Genomic DNA, 22,753 nt, shown 5'->3' on the forward strand with positions numbered 1-22,753 from the left:
TTTAATATCGCTTGCCAGAAATGTTCTTAATCAATTAAATTGATATTTCATCTTTTCTGCTGCTCCCTTGTGCCGTGTATATCATAAATTTGCGTTAAAAAATATTTAAGTTAAAATAGTTTTTGCATCATCGGTCACTACTATTTCTAAACCGTTATCATTATTATATTAATATTATTACTATTACCTACCGTTTTTTTATCACTGTTATTAATTTAGTTTTGCCATTCATCACCTCATAGTTGAAACGTCATGTATTCCATTATAGAAAGCGTTTGTCGAGAGCAACGGTTCGTATGCAACAATTTTCACCCGCTTACGCGGCGTCCGGGAAATCGTAGCATTGTAATAAATAAATACGTAATGACGACACGCGCCACATACTGCACGGAAAACGCCGATTCGTCGGATTTTACGGGCGCACGGCTCGCGACTCATCAACCGACCGCGCGTCATGCGTGTTGAAACATCAAACAGACCGGGAGTTTTTCATTCTGATTGTTGCACGCCGTGCAATTCCGAGATGGTATCGTGTGTGCGTTTCCAGCGAGAAACACGTATCGCGCGAAAACGATGTCGTGCGTATACGAGTTCCCCGCGAGAGTCAGTTGCCTTCCCTTTTAGTATCGTTAAAACAATGCTTTCTTATTTTCCTCCTCTTAATACTTTTCACTCTTTCTTTTAATGTAATTCTTTTACATAAATAGATGTCACAAAATTAAAATGCACGCATAAATAAAAACGAAATATTCTCATTGGTTTAGAATATTTTTAAAATAATTTTGAAATGATGTTACATGTACCTTATGCATTTCTTTATCCTAGAAACAAGTAATGCTCTTTCCTGTAAGTGACAAAATTCATGAATCGTTCGTAACGTCTTATCTCGCGGGTTGGCGGTTTAACATTCGAGGGGTAAATTATTGGAACTCGATTGGAAGACCACGCCCAAGACGATTCCTTAAGCGAGCCGGTATCAGGAAGCACAAGGAGTCTCGGGTACACGAGCCGAAGAAGATGACGAAGAGACTCAGGGGTTGGAAGGTAGAGGAGGTGGCGGGGGTGGGCTCTTTGTCTTGGGGGTTCGGATTCTGGAGATAGAGGCTAATTCCTCGCAGCCACCCCTCGAGGAATGTCGACCTCCACCCTGCACAGGCTCTCCTCTCATCCACCTTTTCGTCCTTTCGTCCTTTTCCTTCGCCTTGCTGGGTACTTTGATGTCTCTAATTTGATTGAAGGAATCCGCCGTACGGATCCTAACTTCGTCTTTATTGATTGCTGTTTTGTTCAACGTCCGTTGGTTGTTAGAGGACTGGCAGACGCGCCGCAACGCGGGATGCAAGCGGCTATCTAATCCGAAATCCTTTCGACGTGACGTTTAAATTCCGCCGATCGCTCTTTGCCATTGCACGCCTCTGTAGGCAACGTTCCACAATCCGCTTTGTTCAGTACTTTCAACAGGAGCATTCAATTAATTCTCGCGACGTAATCATGACAGTGTATTTTCATGATTCGTATTTATAGGAATCGTTTTTGCATTATATTTGCCATGAGTAGATCTGACCGGCCGTTTGTTACACGGACTTTGAGGACTGTTCCTCCAAGGTTTCCACAATTTTTCTCAGCACGGCCAGCCGTACATGCCCGATGCTTGAGACAACTTATGCTAGCGACAGTTATTACATCGTAACTATCAGGACGGCCGTCGAAAATTCGTTTTGATTATATCGAAGTCGCCGCTGGCGTCCAGCGATCGGGCTTCTAATCTGATTCGAGCCGCTTATACGGAACCAAATGTCGATATCCACTCCGGCGTGGACTTCAACCTCCTTTTTTCCTCCCCCGATTCGTCTCGTCTCCCTTGCGCTCTCTCTCTCCCTCTCGCTTTCTCGTAAGGAAAAAAGGAACGCTATCAGGAAACCCGATAAAGGGGGTCCGCGAATTTTCTGCAAAACCGGAGAGATCCCGGCCGGAGCTGCGCGCCGTATCTTATCGTGAAGCAGACGTCCGCGGCAGAGAATCCCGGACTCGGGCATCCCGTATAGGTACGTACCTGTATTATATCTGCGTCGTTCACATATCTGGATAGGAGCGCATCATATTCCCCCTCCCCCCGTGCCTTCTATCTACCTACCGCACTGTATCGATACGTCGCCGTCGCACGTATACGGACGGAATATCGTGCACATGTATCTATATTATATCTCACGAAATATCGAATGGACGTCGTATCTTCTCGTCGTCTCCGAGCGGAGACGCCGCGCTATGGGATGTTCTATAGCGTGCCTAGAATGTGCGCTGGATTACCGTCACACCGCAACATTTATACCGAAATTCTGATTGTTCCGGCGTCTGATTGTTCGGACGACGACTCGTGATTTCTGATGTAAAATGGTACGGCTCGTGTGTTAAAATGTGCTACTTTGTATCAGTTTCATATGAGTTAACCACGTGAAGTAATAATTGAGATAACGAATTATAAATCTCATATTTTATGAGATTAATAATTAACGAGTGGAGTGTAATGTTAATCAACGTGATAATTTCCAGTCATTGCAAATTTGTTTCTGATATACTCGAATTGCATGCGTAGCAAAAGAGTATATTCCCAGCTGCATATGATACGTTTTTGAAGTATCAGATAGACATGGCTCATTTTTTCGTTTTCTTCTTCCTGCTGATCGATCCGTATCTCTTTTATAATAGGTGTACGCGCGTGTATTGGTGCGCGAAATACACACACCCACCTGTACATATCAGCAAAGTACCCATTACCAGTATTCGAGCGGTATTAATCTGCCCGGGCTAATTGCATGTCGATTACAGTGATCGCAACGAGTGCCGATAAATACTGGAATCAAAGCGAAAAGTTTCCGCTTGGAACATTTTAGGTCGTACGTGCGATACCGAGTGCTCGATGGAGGCTGTTTTGATCGATATAAAATATCGCCGGGCTATCTGCGAGATATTATTCTACTTTATGACACGCGAGATCCCTCGCTAGCTCGCGGATTAAATTACAGCAATTACGCTGGCCCTTTACGTAAATGTATTCTTACGGCGTGTACTATCATCAGTATTTTCGCAATTATTAAATTGCAGCTCCAGTAAAAGACGCCTGCTTAATTATAATATTAAAATAATTACGATGTTTACTTTGTATTTAATTTCAATGAGGATTATAAATTTACCATGAGATTGCGGACTGCTCGGAAATTTTATAAAGCTGTACGAAATGCTTCGATGCTCGTAATTTCGTTTGGACTGCTTTGAAGAAGTATTGAACGCGAACAATCCTCTAAAAGCACAAATCCAAATTATAAAACAACTTGAACTAAACTTTGTACTATGCTTTTACATTAATACGTTACCATTTCAGTTCAGTTAAGTATAAAGAAAAGTCTTTTACATTAACAGGATAAGTCAGAAATAATCGAACGGTTGATCCCTTTTGTCTTTTACCGCTCGAGTTTTGCAAAAAAAGGCCGTGGGCACGTGGAGCGATGGTTTGTCCGCGAGAACGAGAATGGTTGAGGATGGAGGGCTGCACAATGGCATTACTAATGATTTTACTTCGGGCAACCCTCAGGGCCGTCATATCGATACGATAGGATACCGCGATACGCGGACAGAAACGCCGGTCGGATAAACCAGGAACCGCCAAGCCCTCCGCTTCCGTTTCTACTGACGGCGAAAAACGAGAGAAAGATAGAGAGGAAGAGAGAAGAAGAGAGAACTGATTCGAGTTCAGGGGTTACGTCTACTTGATCGACTCCGCCGACTATCGATGATTTCGTTTACCTCAAATGGAAAAGAGCGAATAAAGCCCTAGCAATGGTATATCTTACAGTTCAATTTCGGTTCTCGGAACTCGGAACACTTTTCCGCCACTCCGTTCGGCCAGTTCGATTGTACGTACGGCGTCAGGAACGCTATACAACCAATTGTTTTTATTTAATAAGATTTGCTGATTGAATGAGAACAAGTTTCAAGAATTTAATAAATAATTTACATGCTACAAATTATGTACATTCATGACATTTGTGCGAAAACAGATCTTGGTTAGTGAATACATTTACTTCATTGACACTCCCTTTATTTGCAGAACATTCAATAATAATAAACGGTCTAATTTACACACACTGTAACTATTTGTAACTTTAAAATGTTCTTTATTTTAATATTAAAAAAATATAAAACACATTCTCTATATTATCTTTCTCTCAGTCTCAAAAAGATTCTGGCATAAACGGATCGGACACGCACGTTAGCGCACCAAAATTTCGAGAGGAAGCAAGGCAAGGAATTCCGTATATTCGGCAACGCGTCATTTTAGGGGCCGTTAGCCGTTACACTCCCGTGAGGCTGCACGGGGTGCCTTACCCTCTCCGTACAGCTAAATGTCCACGTTCCTTCTACGATTCCGTCCCTCGTCGCGTCGCTCACTCCGAAACTCACTCCGCGCCATTCCTACACCGGAAAATCCCTCGCGGCGTTCACTCAATCATACGCTATTTGTGTCGCGGCGACCACGCGGCACACAATCGGCACAAGAAAAAGGTGTCCATCGAGCAAGAAACCCACCCTGCCTGGTCCTGGCGTCACTCAAGCTCCCAACCACGCACCAACCCCCTCAGCCACCCTTTTCAGTAATCGCAGCCTTGCCGCGACCATCACGACCATCAAATTGGTTGGTGGTCCACTTCGCTGGATGTATCACTCCGAGTTTATTTATTTACTCAGAATTGTACATTTATTAGTACATTTATTGTACTTTTTGATGTTTATTAACATATATAATTACGTTAATAAACATCAAAAAATACAATTATATATCAACATAATTACATAATCTTAATTACATAAAATAAATCAATCTCTTATTTGTATAACTAGTACAACACAGGCGCGCGCTATTTTATTTTTCAATATTAATAATGTTTTCGAATAATAATATTCATCTATTATTTATTATATGCACAATTATCACACTCTACCAAATTGTTAACCTCCACGCGAAGACATTTAACACGGCTTTTTTAAGAGTGGATTTGGCATATTGCGAAGAGTTTTCGACGATTGAAAACCCTTTAGATTTAGAAATGAAAAAGTTCTAGCTATTAAAATTTTCTCTTTTTCCGAAGAGTTCTGTGCTATTTATATTGTTATTTGGCATATTGCCTAGAGTTCTCGATAATTTAAAATTCGTTAAAACAATAACTGAAAAAGTTCTAGCTATTAAAATTTTTTCTTTTTCCGAGGAGTTCTGGAATATTTATATTGTTACCAGTACAACACAGGCGCGCGCTATTTTATTTTTCAATATTAATAATGTTTTCGAATAATAATATTCATCTATTATTTATTATATGCACAATTATCACACTCTACCAAAGTGTTAACCTCCACGCGAAGACAGCCGCGCGATGGTAATCTAAACTGAACATAACACACAACGCGAATCGAGATAACCAATCAGCGTCGCGGAAAAGAGGCAACAATGATTTCGATTTGATTTAACACGGCTTTTTTAAGAGTAGATTTATTAAATTTTAACGAAAAAGCTCTTTAAGTTTCTCAACATGCAAACGCTTATATATACCAAATTCTTTGGCGTGATTGTGCGCACTTACCCCATAATTATAGCATTCCATTCATGGAACTCATAAGATCGCGAAGATATTTCAACTGGTAATTTGGTGTATCACGGTTAATAATCATAGTCTTAGACGTTCATTCATTACAATGAGAGAGATGATAATTTCCTGCACTATAAAAAATATTATTTATTTTTGCCGTAATCCGACATGGGCTGGTGTGAAAGAAGCAGAACACGTCTCGCCGGTTTACATCTCGTCGAGTCATTACCGTTAAGTACGATTAATTATTTTAAGCTTTCCACTCAGCGAACATCATTTAGAAGCAGAATCTATTATCTGCTTTCCACAATCTGCATGAATCTTGCATATTCGCATTTCGAAATCTCTCTTCTTTTCTTTTTTTTAGTTTAATTTTATTTTAAGTCCGAATATATTCGTTTTATCTATGCAGGATACAATTGTAATTGATATTGTGACATTTGATGCATAACACGCCAAATTAACGGAAATTATTTGACACTCGTTCCCTGAAAGAATTAAAATGTAAATATAACATTAACTGGTATATCTCTTTTAATTTTTTTTCATGTATCAGGTCCAAATTTCTGACAAAATAATAAAAGTTTGAAAATTTAACAGAAGAAGAAAGCCTAATAATGAGTTAATACGCGATCTACGTTGAGATCCACGTTATGTATAAACCATAGGACATTTATCGTTAGCCCAACCACCTTTTCCCTCATTCTTCCACGGAACATCCTCTAGCAACTCCCCGCAACCAACAATGTCTCTGTTTTCCGCTTCTCCCCCGCCGCGGAAACTATTTTTATTCGCCGCAGTATGCGCTTCATAATCTTTGTCGACTCCTCGAATGTCAGACTTCTTCTTGCCTCGCCCGCACATTCTCCTCCCTTACTGCCTATTTCTGCAACCCCCCTGGCCGAATGTTGCCTTGCCTTTCTTGCCAGAGTTTCTCCTCAGGATAGAGATCGCTTTTGTGCTTCCATCGACTCGGGCTGACAGGTGGAAATGGACGATTAAACGATCGACAAACCCGCCAAGAATTGTCTGGAAGCGTTGGTCAGTGTTATCGCAAAAAGCAGTCACATTCAAAACGATGTGTTTTTTGCAACTTGCCATTTATGTCTAGAAATAAGAATTGAGAGAATAGCATGACGAAAGAGAAAACGAGCAATATTTGTTTAAAACAAATAAAGCTTCTTTCTCATTGCAGTAAATCTTTTTTGAAAATATTGGACAAGAAAGTTTTAATCTCGCTGATTCATTACTCATTTTTATAATAACTCACTTTTTATGTATAATACAACGTTGATAATTACCTAATCGAATTTTGTGACTTAATTTTAACGTCAAATAATAGGAATAGAATTTTTTTGAATCGAAATACTGCACATTTTGGGAGCGTACAGTAGAAATACAGAAGTGCAGCACTCAAAAAAGTTATTGTAGATTTTGTTAATAATAAATAATTTCCATAACGATTCTGACGTTTCTCACATCTCGGTTGTGTATTTTTCCTCTTGAACAAAGCTCGTTCGAAATCCTTGAATACAGGACAGAAAGAAAAAGTAGGCGAGAGAGCGATGAAAGGAAAAAGGAGGGTTGAGACCGACAAGAGAGGAAGAACGTTGAGGCTAAAAGAGGAGGACGATTATTTATGGGACGGTTAGATGGTGGCGCGTCCGTGCCATGCATAGACAGTGCCTCATTCCGCTCGGCAAACGAATGGCTCATTTTCCGTCCGCAAATGTACGGAAATGCCGCTCGAGAACGGCATTTCTTAATATTCGCCGATATCGGGAGATAACCGGGGTAAGCCACGTCTCCATAGAAACGCAATGTCGTCCTGCTCAGCGACTGACCTGCAGCTATGCAATGATTACGTCCTGGCATTTTGCAGAAATGCGCTAGTTTGCATCTTCTTAACTCGATATTCTGATATTACACAGTTTATGTCACTCTTAATTTAAACATAAATGGAAATACAATATTATAATAGCAAATATTCTGGTTTCTTTTTAATCTATAGAAGTTATTTAGTATCTTGTTGCTAAATTTGGTTAAAATCGTACGCGAATACTCCTCCTGCCATTACGTTAGATCATGTACTCAACAGCCAAATTTTTTTGGTCAAAGACAACATTGAGAGCGCGAAAGTCCACGTTGTCATTGGAATGGAGGTGGCCTGGGTACCTCCTCCAACGAAATTGTCGGTGAAAAAAAAAGAAAAGAAAGCGAGGAGGGAACGTGGAACGTGGCACGACGGATGCAGCTTTTCAGAAGAGCTTTTACGAGTCGCATATGTGACCACCATCTCCTTTATCCCCCGCTTTATATTCCTGGCAACGTGTTACATCCCTCCTACCTTCCGGGCCACCAGCTTCTCCCCGTACAACCATCACCTCAACCCCCTCACATCAGACTGCTCCCTCGCGAGGGCAAAGGGTGTCGGGAGGAGTACCGATATGCGGTCTCCACCCCCGCAGTCAACCCTCGAAAGCTTCGCGAGGAATTCTTTTTTCATATTCGCTGGGGAGTGATAGTCCGACGTAGCCTAACAAATTTCCAACGCCTCCCCCTCTCCATTGACTGATACGAGAAATACCCTCGCTTTCGTACGCCCGAGCGCGCATTTAAATCCTCAAAGATCCTTCACCCCATTCGAGCGAGAACCGAATCGCTCTCTCTCTCTCTCGTGCTGCTTCACGCCACCCGATCAGTTCATCCACCCCCGTTCCCCATTCCACCTTCGACCGCCCCACGAAAAGCATGGTCGACCACCACGACCGCCCAGGGACCGATTCTTCCCACGCACAATTTACAGTTTCACATTTTATTCCCATCGCGCGTTCGACAGCAGGGGGTCGGGGCGCAGGGAGAGGGCTACACCCGGATAAACTCGTTTCTCCCTTCCAGTCGCCAATCATCTTTCCTGCTGGGTCTCTGCGGTTTCTTACGAAGGACGGGGGTCCGCCCGGAAGTCCGCGGAATTGTTATTTATGATATCGGAATTATTCGGGGGCAACTGCGCCTCTTTTCGTTGGGCCTTGAGCTCGTCGTGTATAAAGGACAATGCAAACAGTCCAAAAATTCTGTGTCGTTAAAAATATTAAATTTAGCTATTTCTGTCTTTATTTGTCTTTGCGACAGAATATTCTCATAGGCACGTAGGGCGAAAGTGAACAAAATTTTATAAAATAATATAATTTTATCAATTAAATTCATTTATTTATCGATTAAACCTATTTAGCAATCGATTGTTCCAGCCGTTATGGAGATATAATAATCGTACCTCCGTTCGATTAGAGACTTCGCGTAAATATGTATACATACGATCTCTCTCGTTCCTCGACTGCATGTGAACTATCGTGTCTCTTGATTAATAGATCGTTACTTAACACACGTTTTATCATACCTGCATGAAAGCTCAATTGAGCGTGACAAAATATTTTCCTCTAATTGAATAATCAGAGATTAATCAAATGTTTATCTAAGATAAGAATCAGACAGGTCATTTATCGTGGTAAACCGAGCGAGCGCTGCGTAATTATTCACGCAGTCATCTGAATAATTGCTAGAAAAATTAATGGAAGATAAAGGACTGAAGGGTATTAAACGTGTCCGGTCATAAGGGCCTCGTATGTGGGAAACAATTAAGTCAATGATAAGCTCGTGATGCATTTGCATATTAAGAAGGCGTTTCATTAATTTTTGTAGGCATGCTCACTTATGTAAAAAAAGGAAAACGTGCACAAATAATCCAAGTTGTCTAAAATAGAATAAAACTATTGCTTCCCAATAGTATTAGACCTACGATGTCTAACGACTATTGTAGATGCTATCGAGAGCTATGACGTAATAAATTAAAGAGGGCAGAAACTGAGACAAGCGGTTTGGAAGTAACCGCTGCGTCGTATTTATAGTTCGACTATGTGGGTGGTCATTAATCTACGATCGTGACTAATCGATTGCTATAGGCGCGATTATAAAATACGTAGTAATTTAATTTTTAACGGTCAGTGACTCCAATCGAGACGCGATCTTGCTTTCCACGCTTGATCGCGTTTTTCCTTGATAACTGATTATCTTTCTTATGCGCAACGCGGTTTCGCTGTGTTCGAAGAATATTTTATTAAATCAGAAATACCTAATTAAATGATCGTTTTGACTTAATCCTATTATATATCAGTCACTACAAGATAGAAAAACGAATTTTTAATTTTTTGACGTGAATACGTCTTATAACTCGATGGATGCCAATTTGAAAAGTTGAGCGTCACGCGAGACGCGTCACGCGAGACGCGTCACGCGGGACGCGTGACGAAATTTCTTTCATTCAATTTTAATATACAGTCTCATTTTAATTATAATTATAATATATAGGGTATCTTACTTTATCTTGTTATAATATACAAGGTGTCGACTTTGGATTATAATATATAGGAAAATATACACAGTTGATTGAAACTACTATCTTTCTTTGAACTCTTTCCATTAACATGATGTATTCATGTTAAAAACTTGCGGCCGTGTCCCGACAGCCTACCCGAATTTTTTTTTTAATATTGAAGAATATATTTCGTGATCATAAATCAACCCGAATAAAATCACCTTCATCAGCGTGACATTCATCAGAGATAAAATGACGATGCATCAAGTGATGATATCCATATAAAATCGATTGTTTTTAGGTACACCTGTAAAATGTAATCGCGCTGCCTTATGGATTAACGCATTTACTTTTATCCGCAGCACGTGCGAACTACAAGGGATGGCGGCGAAGAAGGACGCGGCCGGTTGGCGATAAATTACAGAGAACGGAACGACGGCTGAATCACCGTGCGCTCCGCGAGGAGACATTAAAATGCCGCACCACAAAAATCGGGCAAAGTAGGAGGCACCATGGTGTAGTTTGCGTCACGGTCACGCAAATCCGCTACCGATTGGCACGAGTTACGGCGTTGCGAAACGGTTGGCCGCGGGCACGTCCGGAAGTCAATGACGGATCGGCATAGGAAAGAAACCGAGCCATTAACTGGCCGGCGAACAGAAGAAACGACCTCGTGATCGCCGTGACGAGAATCCGTCGTTCGATGTTGATCGATGGTGCAGATCCATGGATGCTAACGCGATCGGCGGAAGTACTCGAATTGCGAAAATCCCGCGGTAAGTATCGCCGTTGTATGTAAATTCATGTACAAGCCGAAATCCTGTCCGAGAGCCATGAGGAATTTAAATTCGCCTTTTTAATGCAAATTCGTGCGCATAATAAACGTGAAATATTTCGATCATTTCGACTGTATCCTCTTCATTATAATTATAATTTTATTTTACGGCGGTAATAATTCAGCACGCGGAAACACGCAGCACGTGCACGTCGGCTAGATACATGCAGATCGTGTTTTCGCAGGTATTATCATAGGTAAGATCATCTCGGCATCTTAGACGGAAATATATATTGCTTTTTATTGCGGTGCCAACCGACCATCAGGCAAAGCAAACCGTCTCTCATGTATGTCAGTGTTGTAATTAAAACGGATATGTATGCTAGGAAGTACTCTTCATTCAAGAATCTTCTATGCTTTTACATAAAATACGTATATTAGAGATCTAATCAGTATAAGATTTACAATTCATATAAAATCGGGACACAATATCTAGTAATATTCTCCTCCTTATTACAGTAAAGATTTGCAGAGAAATCGCTTTCTAGTACATATAAATGTAAGAAAGTGGCATTAAGTCTTATATCATAAATAATTACATCTTATAACATCACATTCGTTTACACAACTTGTTTTCCAATCAATATCGACTCCTAATATAGCACTCTTTCATCCGTAACGAATGCAGCATATTATAACTTACGGCGACGCGATACTTACTCGAATAGAGTATTCGCTCGTCCAACACCTCGACAATCAGTGATGCAGTGGCAACCGAGACAAAGTCGCTCGTCTAATGAACCCCGCGATTAGCGAGCGAACAGAAAAACAGGTTCGACACGTCCGTTAAACACAATACTCACTCTCAATAACAGCTAACAAGCCGTTGCTCCTTTTCCCTGGAAATCGGGGAAACGCGCGCTCGAGGGAACGTTGCACGCACTCGGATCTCGTTAACGCGAGAGCAATTTATTCCTGGTGCACGCTCCTGCTCTTGGTCAATTATATTTATGATTTCCACGTACACGCCTGATTCGCAATGCTTCCAAGGCATGGTAAGACCATGAGGGCTGGCCGTTGCATCAGTCGGTGAGATGCAACTATGTTGCGCTACGGTCGCGCGTGAACGATAAGTTAATTAGCGATGGTGTAATCGACCAGTGATTAATCGGAACATATCGTATCCGTGTAAATTAGACGGTACGTTGAACATGGCGAGAATATGGCGGACTTGCACGGTAACGTTTCGCGAAAAGGGTGTTTGATTTATGGTGTTCTATAGTTTGGGCGCAAAATAGGATATACACAATACACGCTAAAATGTCGCTATTATATCTGTTACCTCCAGACATTTACTTAATCTTGTTTGAATTTTGCACAGTTAAATGTATGATAAAATATAGTTCTTGTGCCCGAAACGACAAAATGTGATAAAAATGTTAGAAAAATAGAGTGAAAATATCGAAGGAAAGTCCCACGTAGAATTTATGTCACTTATAAAAGACGATCAGAAATATTTTGCCAAGCTCCAGAGACTTTCATAACGATTCTCTTACCGAGTTACTTGCCGCTTACATCCGATACTCCTGCAAACAATATTACATTAGCGACCTGGCCAAACACCTACTGACGTTTCGGCGATGATGTCCGGCTGACACGTGTTCCGGTTCTTGCTACTATCCGTCCCGGCATTTTCGTCGTCGTTTATCCATATTATCTCGCTGTCGTGTACTCTTCCTCGACCTCCTGTTGGTTGATTAGCGTCCGAAGGAAATTGTCTCGTGGCTCGTCGATAATCGAAATCAATACGGCACATCGCGCTTCGCCTACGACAAATAAAAAAAAATCGAAACTATTAATAATAGCAAGGCGCAGATGAAATTTCGTGATGATAAACGTTCGTTATGTCAAACACGTGATTCTTGTCGCAAGAAACTGCCTTACTGGAATCTTTTCAAATAATAAACGGAAATTGTGCTGCATGTGACACTTCTCGTGTGTATTTCAGACGGAACGGCCTGCGATGACTCATGACGGTATCACCGACACGAAGAACGTTGGCGTTATCAGAAAACGATACCTGCGGATCGAATTAATTTCCTCAGGCACGAGCGGGGGGAGGGGGGCTCGATCGTGACCACGTGGGCGAAATTAGGTGTTCTCCATTAGAGCGGTCCGGCCCGTTTACATTCGCTGACCGGTAAGTAGCAATAAATATTTGTTGGGCGACCAACCGAACGCAATTATTAGCTAACACATGGCTCCGGACGTGCCTCTGTCGCGCGGCTTAAGTGACCGCGTGCACGTTATACGGCCATTCCGGAAGGTTTGTTTCTGCATTATTGATTCATTGCCCATGCGGTATCGACCGGCCGCGTTATAGCCGGCTGCTCGATCGGGAGGAAGAGTGGGAGATGCATTTTTACACGATTCCCCATGTTCCGCGATCAATTAAACGTGACTCATCGCTGCTCGCATCGAGGATCGCACGGATATAGCACTCGCGTAGCGTGCGTGCACGATGAAATCAGAACGCAACCAAGTAGCCAATTATATTCTGCAGCGATTTATCTCCGTACGCGTTTAATATATAATGTATAATTAAATATGATTTTTTTCTTGTTACAGGAAATACGGTTCACTTTGGATTCATACGACGGAGCCGCCTGTCGTTACGTTTCCGCGAGGAGTCGCACGCAACAAGAAGCCGGGAAGCCGCCGGTGGTCGGCGGCCGTCATTGATCTCCTGTTAGAATCGGATCACTTCGATGTAACAAGATAAATAGTCAGCGGGACACCGTCGGTGGTCGAGGGTGCGGATCGCGGAGTCATGCTGACTGTGTATCTGATCGCGAGGAGCGGGTACACGCACGCTCGTCCGATCTGGATGTACTTAATGTGTACACCGTGGAGATTCTCTGACCATACAAGCAGATGGGACACTCTCCGATTCGCATACACGTGATTGGCGACAATGCAAGCCGCGATTCACATCCGCGTGAACGACGAAGCGAATGTAATTTCTAAGCTTCTCAGCATATCGATATCGTTACGCAAAACGCATACGCGCCAAAATAACGATCGAGCAACCTGCAAAATCGATTTGCGCTACGGCGCGGAAAAAACGACGAATGATTGACTAAGGATTACCAGAGCGAGAACCGTGTCGGATCGCGCGTCGTCTAAGCCGCAAAATCCCAGATCGCAGATCTAACGACGAATTCTCGGTTTAACGTTTCCCGTATAGCACGCTCTCCGGAAACTTCCCTCCGCGTGTTACCGAACAGCGCGAGCGCGATCGGCTTTTTGTCGCCGGCCGGTTTTTGCGCGATCATCGACACTTTCGTCACGGCAACACCCGGGCACGTGACGCCGTGAACACGGTGTTACAGGTGTTCGCGACCATTCGGCAACCCCACGGCTCTGGTGACATCCTTTCGAATCGATTCGTCAGACTTTCCCTCTCCCCCGACCCCGTTCTTTTGCCACCCGCGCGGTGTGTGAAATGGTAACGTTCTGGGAAAATGTCAACCATCGAGCAACTTGTCCGGTTCGTTCTACTTCGAGCTCGTTTTTGTCGCGGCATCCCGCGACCGGCCGAAGACGACCAATAACTTCGTTAAGTGTTTTTACCCGGAATGCAGAATCGGTGATCGCCGGAAGTGGTCCCCGACGTAGAGCACTCAAGTAGGTTTTCTTTCGTCTTTCCGCGAGCGGCGGCGGCGTTCGAGAGCGCCGTTATTGGGACCCGTCGCGGTCGCAATGCCGTTTTAATTGTCTGAAACTCTCCGGTATTTTCCGTTCAATTGCAGCGTGTGCGTGCTCGAACTCGCGAAAGACATCGAAATAAAGCAGCGATCGTTAAGTCGGACGTAATAGGAATATATTACGACTTCCTAGAAAGTGGGCGGACAGGAGGCGATCGATTCAGACAAAAACGCGGGAGATTGGGAGCTTTTTGCAGCGGACGGCGATTGTACGACCCGGCTCGTTACAAACGCGGCCACGATTATAAGCGGTCCGGATGACAAAAAATATCTAGTAAAACAAGCCAAGTGTGATCGGTTACGCGCGAGAGGGCGGGCATAAACGATGAAAGGGGTGGTCCGAGGGTATCGGCACAGAAGCTCGTCTGCTCGGTGAACCGTGGATTAAGATAAACCCTTCATCGGTTTCTTGTCGAACGACTCCTCTCTCGTCCTTTTGTTGGCGCAAACCGTAGATAGCGCTGGCTTAAAGTACTTTCTGTCCCCGTGCGGAAATTATTTAACCGGTATATCTGTGTAGCGTGCGCACGCGCGCGCGAAAGATGCTCACCGCGATAGAAAGTAATAGAAAGCGTGGAAGAGAGGGATAAACTTGCGCGAGGAGAGCAAGCTCGAAATTTACATCACCCGTGGGCGTTAAAAAATTACCTGCGCGCAAAAGCAATCAGCACGGAAAAGTGAACCTTCGCAATTTTTATTTTCTAAAAATCGGTCACTTCGCGACGCAATCATATTATAATAACTAATTAGTTAAGACGATTTAAGGACCAAAAAATATGATACAAAGAACTTATTGTTAAATAAGCTCTCTTACTACATGATGTTTATCAAAGTTTTTGAAAATTTTTCAAAGCTATGGAATGCTATAAACGTTATTACGATATCCCAAGTAAATAGCAAATTTCTATCAAAAGCGAATATTCTATAAGAAATTATTTTAACGTAAATGTTACAAATAGGTGCACAGCTGCATGCAAAGTTCGCTGTTCCGTCTTTAATTTCAAGCTGTGACTATGAGAAATGGATTTACGGCTCGTTTCGTCGCGTATCTTTTTTTCATATTCCTCGTGATGCATAAAGGGGTGAAAATTGAGAACACGGATTGTCGAACAGCTTGCTCACTCGCGGATTCGTACGCGTTTAACAACGGCACTCATTAGCACCACCATAAATATGTAAGCTTCTGCATGCGAGAGCGATTTGAGAGAGCGCTCCATTTTTCATACACGTTACTTGCATATACATCACCTGCTGCCGGTATATCCGCATCCAATTTAACGAAGGTATCGTAAAATTGTGTTAAGGCGATCTCTTTCGCTCGTTGGTAATAGCATGTAATGAATACGCAAGTCCTAGTTTTCTAGGTAAAACCTAAATATGAGCGAAAAGATTAGTTTTCACAAAGTAGAGGGGATATATTTTCTTCAGAATATAAAAAGAGAGGAAATGGTCGGAAAAATTCTGTGTTAAAAGCAGCCAGAAGCACATTGAATATTCTCCGTTAGCACATTTGATGTTCATTTTCCGTACATTTATCGAGACAAAATGATGACTCGTAAAAAGCAGCTACAATATTTTTTGACAATTATCTTATCCGCAGTGATAACTTTGTCTGTCATTAATAGGTTGCAAAAATGTAAATTGTTGAATACGCTTATCGACGATCTTTTCCTTGGCATGATTGGATTGATTACATTCGCCTGTACTGAGTAATAAAATTAATCTTAATAAAACCTCAAGTTGTTATATTGGACGAGCCTTATCTGGACATTTTTCCAAACCTACTTGTTTGCTGTATCTTTGCGCAAGAGATTTTCTACGATGCTTATTATTATAGTAAATGAAAAATCGCCGTTGCTAATCATGATAACAGTGTAACGTGTGTCTATAATATTTATACATTAATTACAAAAAAGATGTTTCTCAGTTTATTCAAGATAATAATTGCAACAATCATTTTGCACCTACGTGTTCAGGTTGTTATAATTTACGTCCAAAGTCATTCGGTTTAAAAGAAAATGCGCTTTCCCAATCTAAATGATTTTCTTCGATCTTCATTCTTCTTGAAACGATATTATTACGTTCCAGAAGCAATTTACGTTGTATAGATCTCAAAGTTTGGCGGGATATCGTTGAAAAGTTTGCTGATCCAGGAACCGTTCGATCCGTTCGTGCCAGTGGCGGCGAGCTTTGTCGGGATGAACTTCCAGCGGGATTCGATATCTCCCGAGCCGCTTCCTCTTCCTCATACAGGATGTCCCAAAAGCAGCATTCTCCTGACTGCACTAACATTGACTTTCCTTTATTGCATTTCTTCATACATTGTCCAAATTAAGTATTAATAATAATCAATATCATTTTTTAGAATTGCGAAATAAATCATTGTTATCCACCTTTGCTGTGAGAAACTCTTGATTCGTTGCAATTCCTCATTCATTATCAAGCATTTGCAGTTAATTAAAATTATCAACTTGCGATCGAACAGTTCTCTCAACAGTCAGCTTCACATTTCCTCAATCATCGAGCAATTGCACGAAAGCTCATATTTTTCCGAGTCGTTTTGTTCCTTGCGGACATATCCTCGAGTTGCGCGAGGGAGTGTACGTGGTGGCGGGCAACCACGAAAGGTTTCCATAAGTTCAGATGTTATACGCGTTTGGTGGCAGAAGCAACGATATGATGACCCGTTTACCTCATCGTCCAACTTCAAAGTCATCAAAGTTGCGAGCTGCTCTTGGCGAAGTTTCAACCCTGAGCGCGCCTAGTAAGGGTTGCTTGCTCGGATGGCATTAGCGAAGCGGTTTTCTATCTGCTTCAGAAAGCGGCGTCGAAGGGCGTCCAACCCGTCCAACAGAATGTTGCCACGACTATAGCTACGCGCGTGTAACATCGACATCACCGTTATCGTTCGACACGCCGTGTCCGAATGGAGGAAAAACTCATCACCGATCGATGAATCCGTCAAACGAAATTCGATGTCGAGATTATTTATGGGATAGGTGTCACGGACGAGAACAATGCTGCCGTTGCTTCGATGGGATTTCTCGGCACACACGTCTCGAAACGTTCGCGTCGCAATGGAGAACGCGCGGAAGGACTGGTTCTCTGGACAACTCACATGCGATTCTTAGGCAGGTCGTATTTCCAGAAGATCCATACAATGAGATGAGAATTCGCTCTTTTATTGCACGTTTATAGAACTTTCATGATAAAGTTCATGGAAGTGAGATTAATCCTAATTTCTGAGAAATGGAAAAATATTTTTAAAAAATATTTAGAATTGACTGATTTATGGATGGCGACGTTTATGTTTCAGATTCTTCAGTAATTATACCGTTGAATCATGGTCTACCGTGGAGAACGGATATGATGCATTGCGATATAGCTACAATCTCTCGTGACTGGGATCATCAGCATCATTTATCTTCTATCTCGGGAAGCATTCGCGATGATGAAAACGCAGGTGGATTCCAGGCGCGAAAGAAACTCGCGTTTTCCACGGATCGGCCGATCAATATTCAACATGCATGCTAATGCTCGATTAAGAGCCGTAGCGACCGGACTCTCGCGGTCGTATCCTTGCATACGTGACGTGCCGGGTTGGTCACTTTTTCCATGGGTTTTGCAACAGCCACCGCGTCTGCGATACGTCCGCGATGCGTCTCATTCGTATGCGGCGTGCGTGGCTGCAAGGAGCTTTATAAGTAACGCAGTAATGACATACCCTGTCATGGCGTGGAACAGTTTTCTCGGCTCTCATTGTGTCGTTAAGCGGCCGCGCGGCGAGGATCGCACGTGGACTGATTTATCGGCACCATCAGGGAAATTCCGCATCGTCCAGGTCTCCGCTTGCTTTTTTCTATGTATCTGCGTACGCCCGAGGAAATCATTTTTCCCGGAAGACATATTGCGCTTTTCATCGCGCGGTGAATGCGTCGTGCATTCCAATGCCAAATATTGCCAATTCCCGAGCGAATCTTTTATATATATATAGATTATATAGATTAATTCTCATTTCTGATATAAAAATCGAAGATCAATGTATAATTAATCTTATCACGTTCTATTCCGGTGCGCGTATTTTGCTATTTTCACACTCGCGGTTATTTATTTATACGATCCGCAATTAGATTAAGATATAAAATTACATTTTTTCCTCTATTTTGTGAGAAATTAAATCTCTTCATTAATTTTTCTCGATAAGTAAAATAAGTATTTCGAAAGTTAATAAAAGAATAACACGATGCAACAACGTGCATAGGATAGGATGATATTATTACGATGTAGCGATAATATATTATCTAGGTTTATCGATAATGTCGATAGTGATAGTGAGTCGTCATTCGATAAGCGGATGAGAAATAAAAAAATGTTGTATGCACGTGTATTTGCGTACGACGTGTGTAAGCAGTTACTCAATCTTAATGTCGTTCGCGCTGTTTATTCAATTCCAGCTATTGGATAAGAGGGAAGATAGCGTTTCCTTCGTTTCGACTTTTTTTCTTAATATGCTATCGCGCAACAAATGTGTATAAGTCTAAGGAATAATATCAGATAAGGCAACATCGACAAAGTGAATCGCCTTGCATCTATACAATGTTTAATACAATGTACGGTTCTAATGCCTTATCGGCAAAGGCATCGTTATTATCTTGTGTTATCGTCTTGGACATGTAGAAGAGTGTATGATGAAATATGTATCAAAAATGCAACATTAATTAGGCTTATGTTTCCACTTACGATTACCACTATAATTACATTGCTCTTATGAAACTTCCGTGTTTTTTATCGCAGGTTTTATATAAATATAATTATGCAAACGGCTTCTCGATTACGAATAAAATTCATTTGGATAGAAGTATAATTGTAATTTTTCAGAAACGCATTAATGACGAACTCATGCAACACTATCTATGGATTAGACGTGAAAAAGATCAAAAGTCTTGGAAAAACATGACATACGACACATCGGATTACAAATTATGATCGCTTCTAGCAAACAACAACGTGCGCCTTGTAGTATACAATATTAGAGAAATGAGATTGCGTAAATAATATACCATCTGATAATGACCATCATCGCGGTAAATGCGCGTGTAAGACGCTTTTCACAGCTACGGCCGTAATTCACGAGGTATCGTAAGAAAATTACTCGCGAGCGCGAGTTGATGCGCCCAATTAGAAGAACCTATAACCGCGCGTTTTCTTTCTCTCCACCCTATAAAACGTCCGCTTGTATCCCGTATTCTTAATTAATCACGAATATTTATTGCGTCTTCTCATGCACGCGGGCGTAGTGCGAGAGGCAATTAGCGAAATGATCGCGAGAAAAAATAAATGCGATTTCTTTGCCGAGCCGCAGTATTCGCGTCGGCGTCTCGCCGTAAGAACGTACCGCTCTCAGATGCGCCGGTCGGGGGATATATCCTCGCCATAATTAGTTCATTAATGCTAGATACGTTCCGCGTATTCAATTTCCCGATATTATCCGCACGGCAACCCGCGCCGCGAGCCTGAATACGCGCGCTCCTACACGCGGCCGCCTCCGGTGCATCCATCGCGAGTAAGAGATTAAACTCCGGCGGGTGGTCCGATGCATGAACAATATTTCTCGTTACTTAATAATTCACCGTGCTCGACTGATGCGGAATGCGTGCTGCTTGGAAAAATTGACGCAGACACGCTGAGAAATCCTTTTGTCGCTTACAATCCCAAATTCTGGTCGCGCCGCGGATATTTGAGAAGCAATGTTTGCTTCTGAAAGAAAGATTTCTTCAGATCAGATTAATTCATTATTTTGCTCGATCTTGGAGAACATCGAAGGCTCTTAAGAAGTTACTTCGGGTACCGTTGCGAATTTTCGGTTCTTTTGAATTCAACGTTCAAGTCTCAGCGCATTCGTTGCATTCACGGCTTCAAGATAATAATGGTTCATCGAATGAGCGAAAATAATTTCTTCGCAAAAGATCGCTTCCCTTCGATGGACTAATCAACAAATGCATTTCGGGTCTCTCGCGCCCAACGAGGGTCAATGGTCTCGCAGCGCGAATCAAACTCGGTTGTCGATGACACTCGCGGATGATACTCATCTTGGCGAACGGGTACCAGCGTTCGCGACAAAATGACCCCAGAAAAACGTGGTCCGGTCGATAAATCAGCGGTATGGCATTCCTAAGATAGCGCGCTATACCTGAAACTCATTACGATGGCAAAGTAATTCCCAACTAAGTAAGTAAAGCGATAAATACATAATGCATCCGACGAGTTTCCCACACGCGCCCGCTCACTCCTCTCTCTTTCTTTCTTTCTTTCTCCATCTTGCGCCACGTCTTGGCGAGTGCATTCAGCGGAGCAAGCGGTTGCAGGCCTTGCCGTAGTTCCATGAAATAATGCATCAGCCCGTGAGCGAGCGCGCATCGTACGCGGATTTATTTGCACGATCGACGAACACCGTTCTCGAGAAGAGCGTTCGCGCTTTTTGCGACGCGTGCACGATGTCGTCGTCATCAGGCGAGGCACGTGGAGATGCAAAGCCGAAGTTGAAGTTACGACGGCGCAGGAAATCGTCGTGGGAAAGCCGCGGAAAAGCCGCTTCAATAATTTATCGGCGAAGGGGAGCGATTAATTCTGTATGAAAAATATGAAGGAACTCGAGCGGCGCCGATGCTCGGTTTTAGTCGAGGCTCATTCATCGTTCATCGTAGTCCATCCGCCAAACTATTCTCATATATTTGTGCATGTACATATATTTGCGTATTAAGAGAAGTTGGATTCTTCTCAGTTTATTTCGTACTAGCTAGCTACAAAGTTACGGAAACTCTTAATTCTAAACGTGCCGTATTACTGCTGGAATTAAACCGTGTAAATATGATATTTCTTTAATTAGTTTTCATTTATGGGCGGACGTAAACTAATTAAGCTTTCGCAACAGCACTGAATGACGTACGCCAACAATGTTGCATGATCGTGGTCATAAATCTCATTCTTACATCTACGATTTGAAATCTTAATTTGAAATGTGATCATGACCCGCGCATCATTTTACATATAGAAGCGTTCCGTAATCGGGGCTTGATTGAAAATTTAATTTGGCTTGGTCGCGGCAGATAAAAAGGCACGCGTGTAACCAGTAGGCGGAAGGATCATAAATAAATCAATTTCTATGCATGCGCATGAAGAATTATTCGGCGCGCGCGGTGCTTCCTCTTGAAGTTTTCCGAGTGAACGGAATGCGCGCAACTCGTTTCCTCTAATTTCATTCAATTACACCGTTTTATGCAAACGGACAGCGGCCGGCAGCGGCCGCTAATTACGCTGAATAGAAGTTGGAACGCGGCCGATGTTGCTCACCTCGATGTATTTATCTCACTCGGTATGAGTACAATTATAAAAAAAAGCTATTCCTCACTACGTGTGTTCCGTGATGAATTCTAAAATCTCGTACACCTTATCTCCCCGCTATATACATTTTCTGCCTTAATTGGCTGATGGCGTATCATTCTACGAATATTGAGATAAGTATTCGCGGCATTTCAGACTGCCAATGATCTCGCTGGCGAAGTGTTTGATAGCGCGCACAGCGCATGGGATGTATCTTCGTATCTTTCCGAGTTCGTTAAGTCAAAAAGCAACGATGCACCCTCGCGATTATCGCATTCGGCTTATACATATTAACTTTGACCGCGAGATATAACTTACGCCTTACTGCAATCGTACCCATTATTCATGCGCTAATAAAATATCACGTCAGATTCTCTAACAACTGTTGTAATTAATCCGTGTGAGGTCTTAACATCGTTGTGCCTGGAAAGGAGGAATAGATAACTTAATAGCGTACTGATTTCATAATTGGATCCCTGCGCTTAATTGGATTAATAATACGAATAATACGAATAAATTAGTAACGAAACCGACCAATTAGTATGAAGTGATAAATATGCCCCGTACATTTCCTCTCGTCTCGCTGTTTCTTAAGTAACCTTGCGAACATTTTGGTGTACTCTTATTCGCGAAGCCATCAAGGTTTCAACCGTCAAGGTTTAACAACTTATTGGTAAACTATTTACAACAAAGAGATGAGATAGCAAAGAGAATATATATAAGAAAGAAAGATGATATATCTAAGTGAAATGATCGAAATGTATCGATAAATATGTGACATAGTTGTTTAATGACGTTGCTAGGTACAAATAAGAAATAT

General features: G+C 42.2%; 1 pseudogene; it reads left to right on the plus strand.

Annotated features, from left to right (window-relative positions):
- Window positions 1-5,807: 5,807 nt before the first annotated feature.
- Window positions 5,808-8,024, plus strand: LOC113561687 (annotated as a pseudogene).
- The last annotated feature ends 14,729 nt before the right edge of the window (window positions 8,025-22,753 follow it).

This window comes from Ooceraea biroi, chromosome 3 (assembly GCF_003672135.1).
Source record: "Ooceraea biroi isolate clonal line C1 chromosome 3, Obir_v5.4, whole genome shotgun sequence".
Lineage (NCBI taxonomy): Eukaryota > Metazoa > Arthropoda > Insecta > Hymenoptera > Formicidae > Ooceraea > Ooceraea biroi.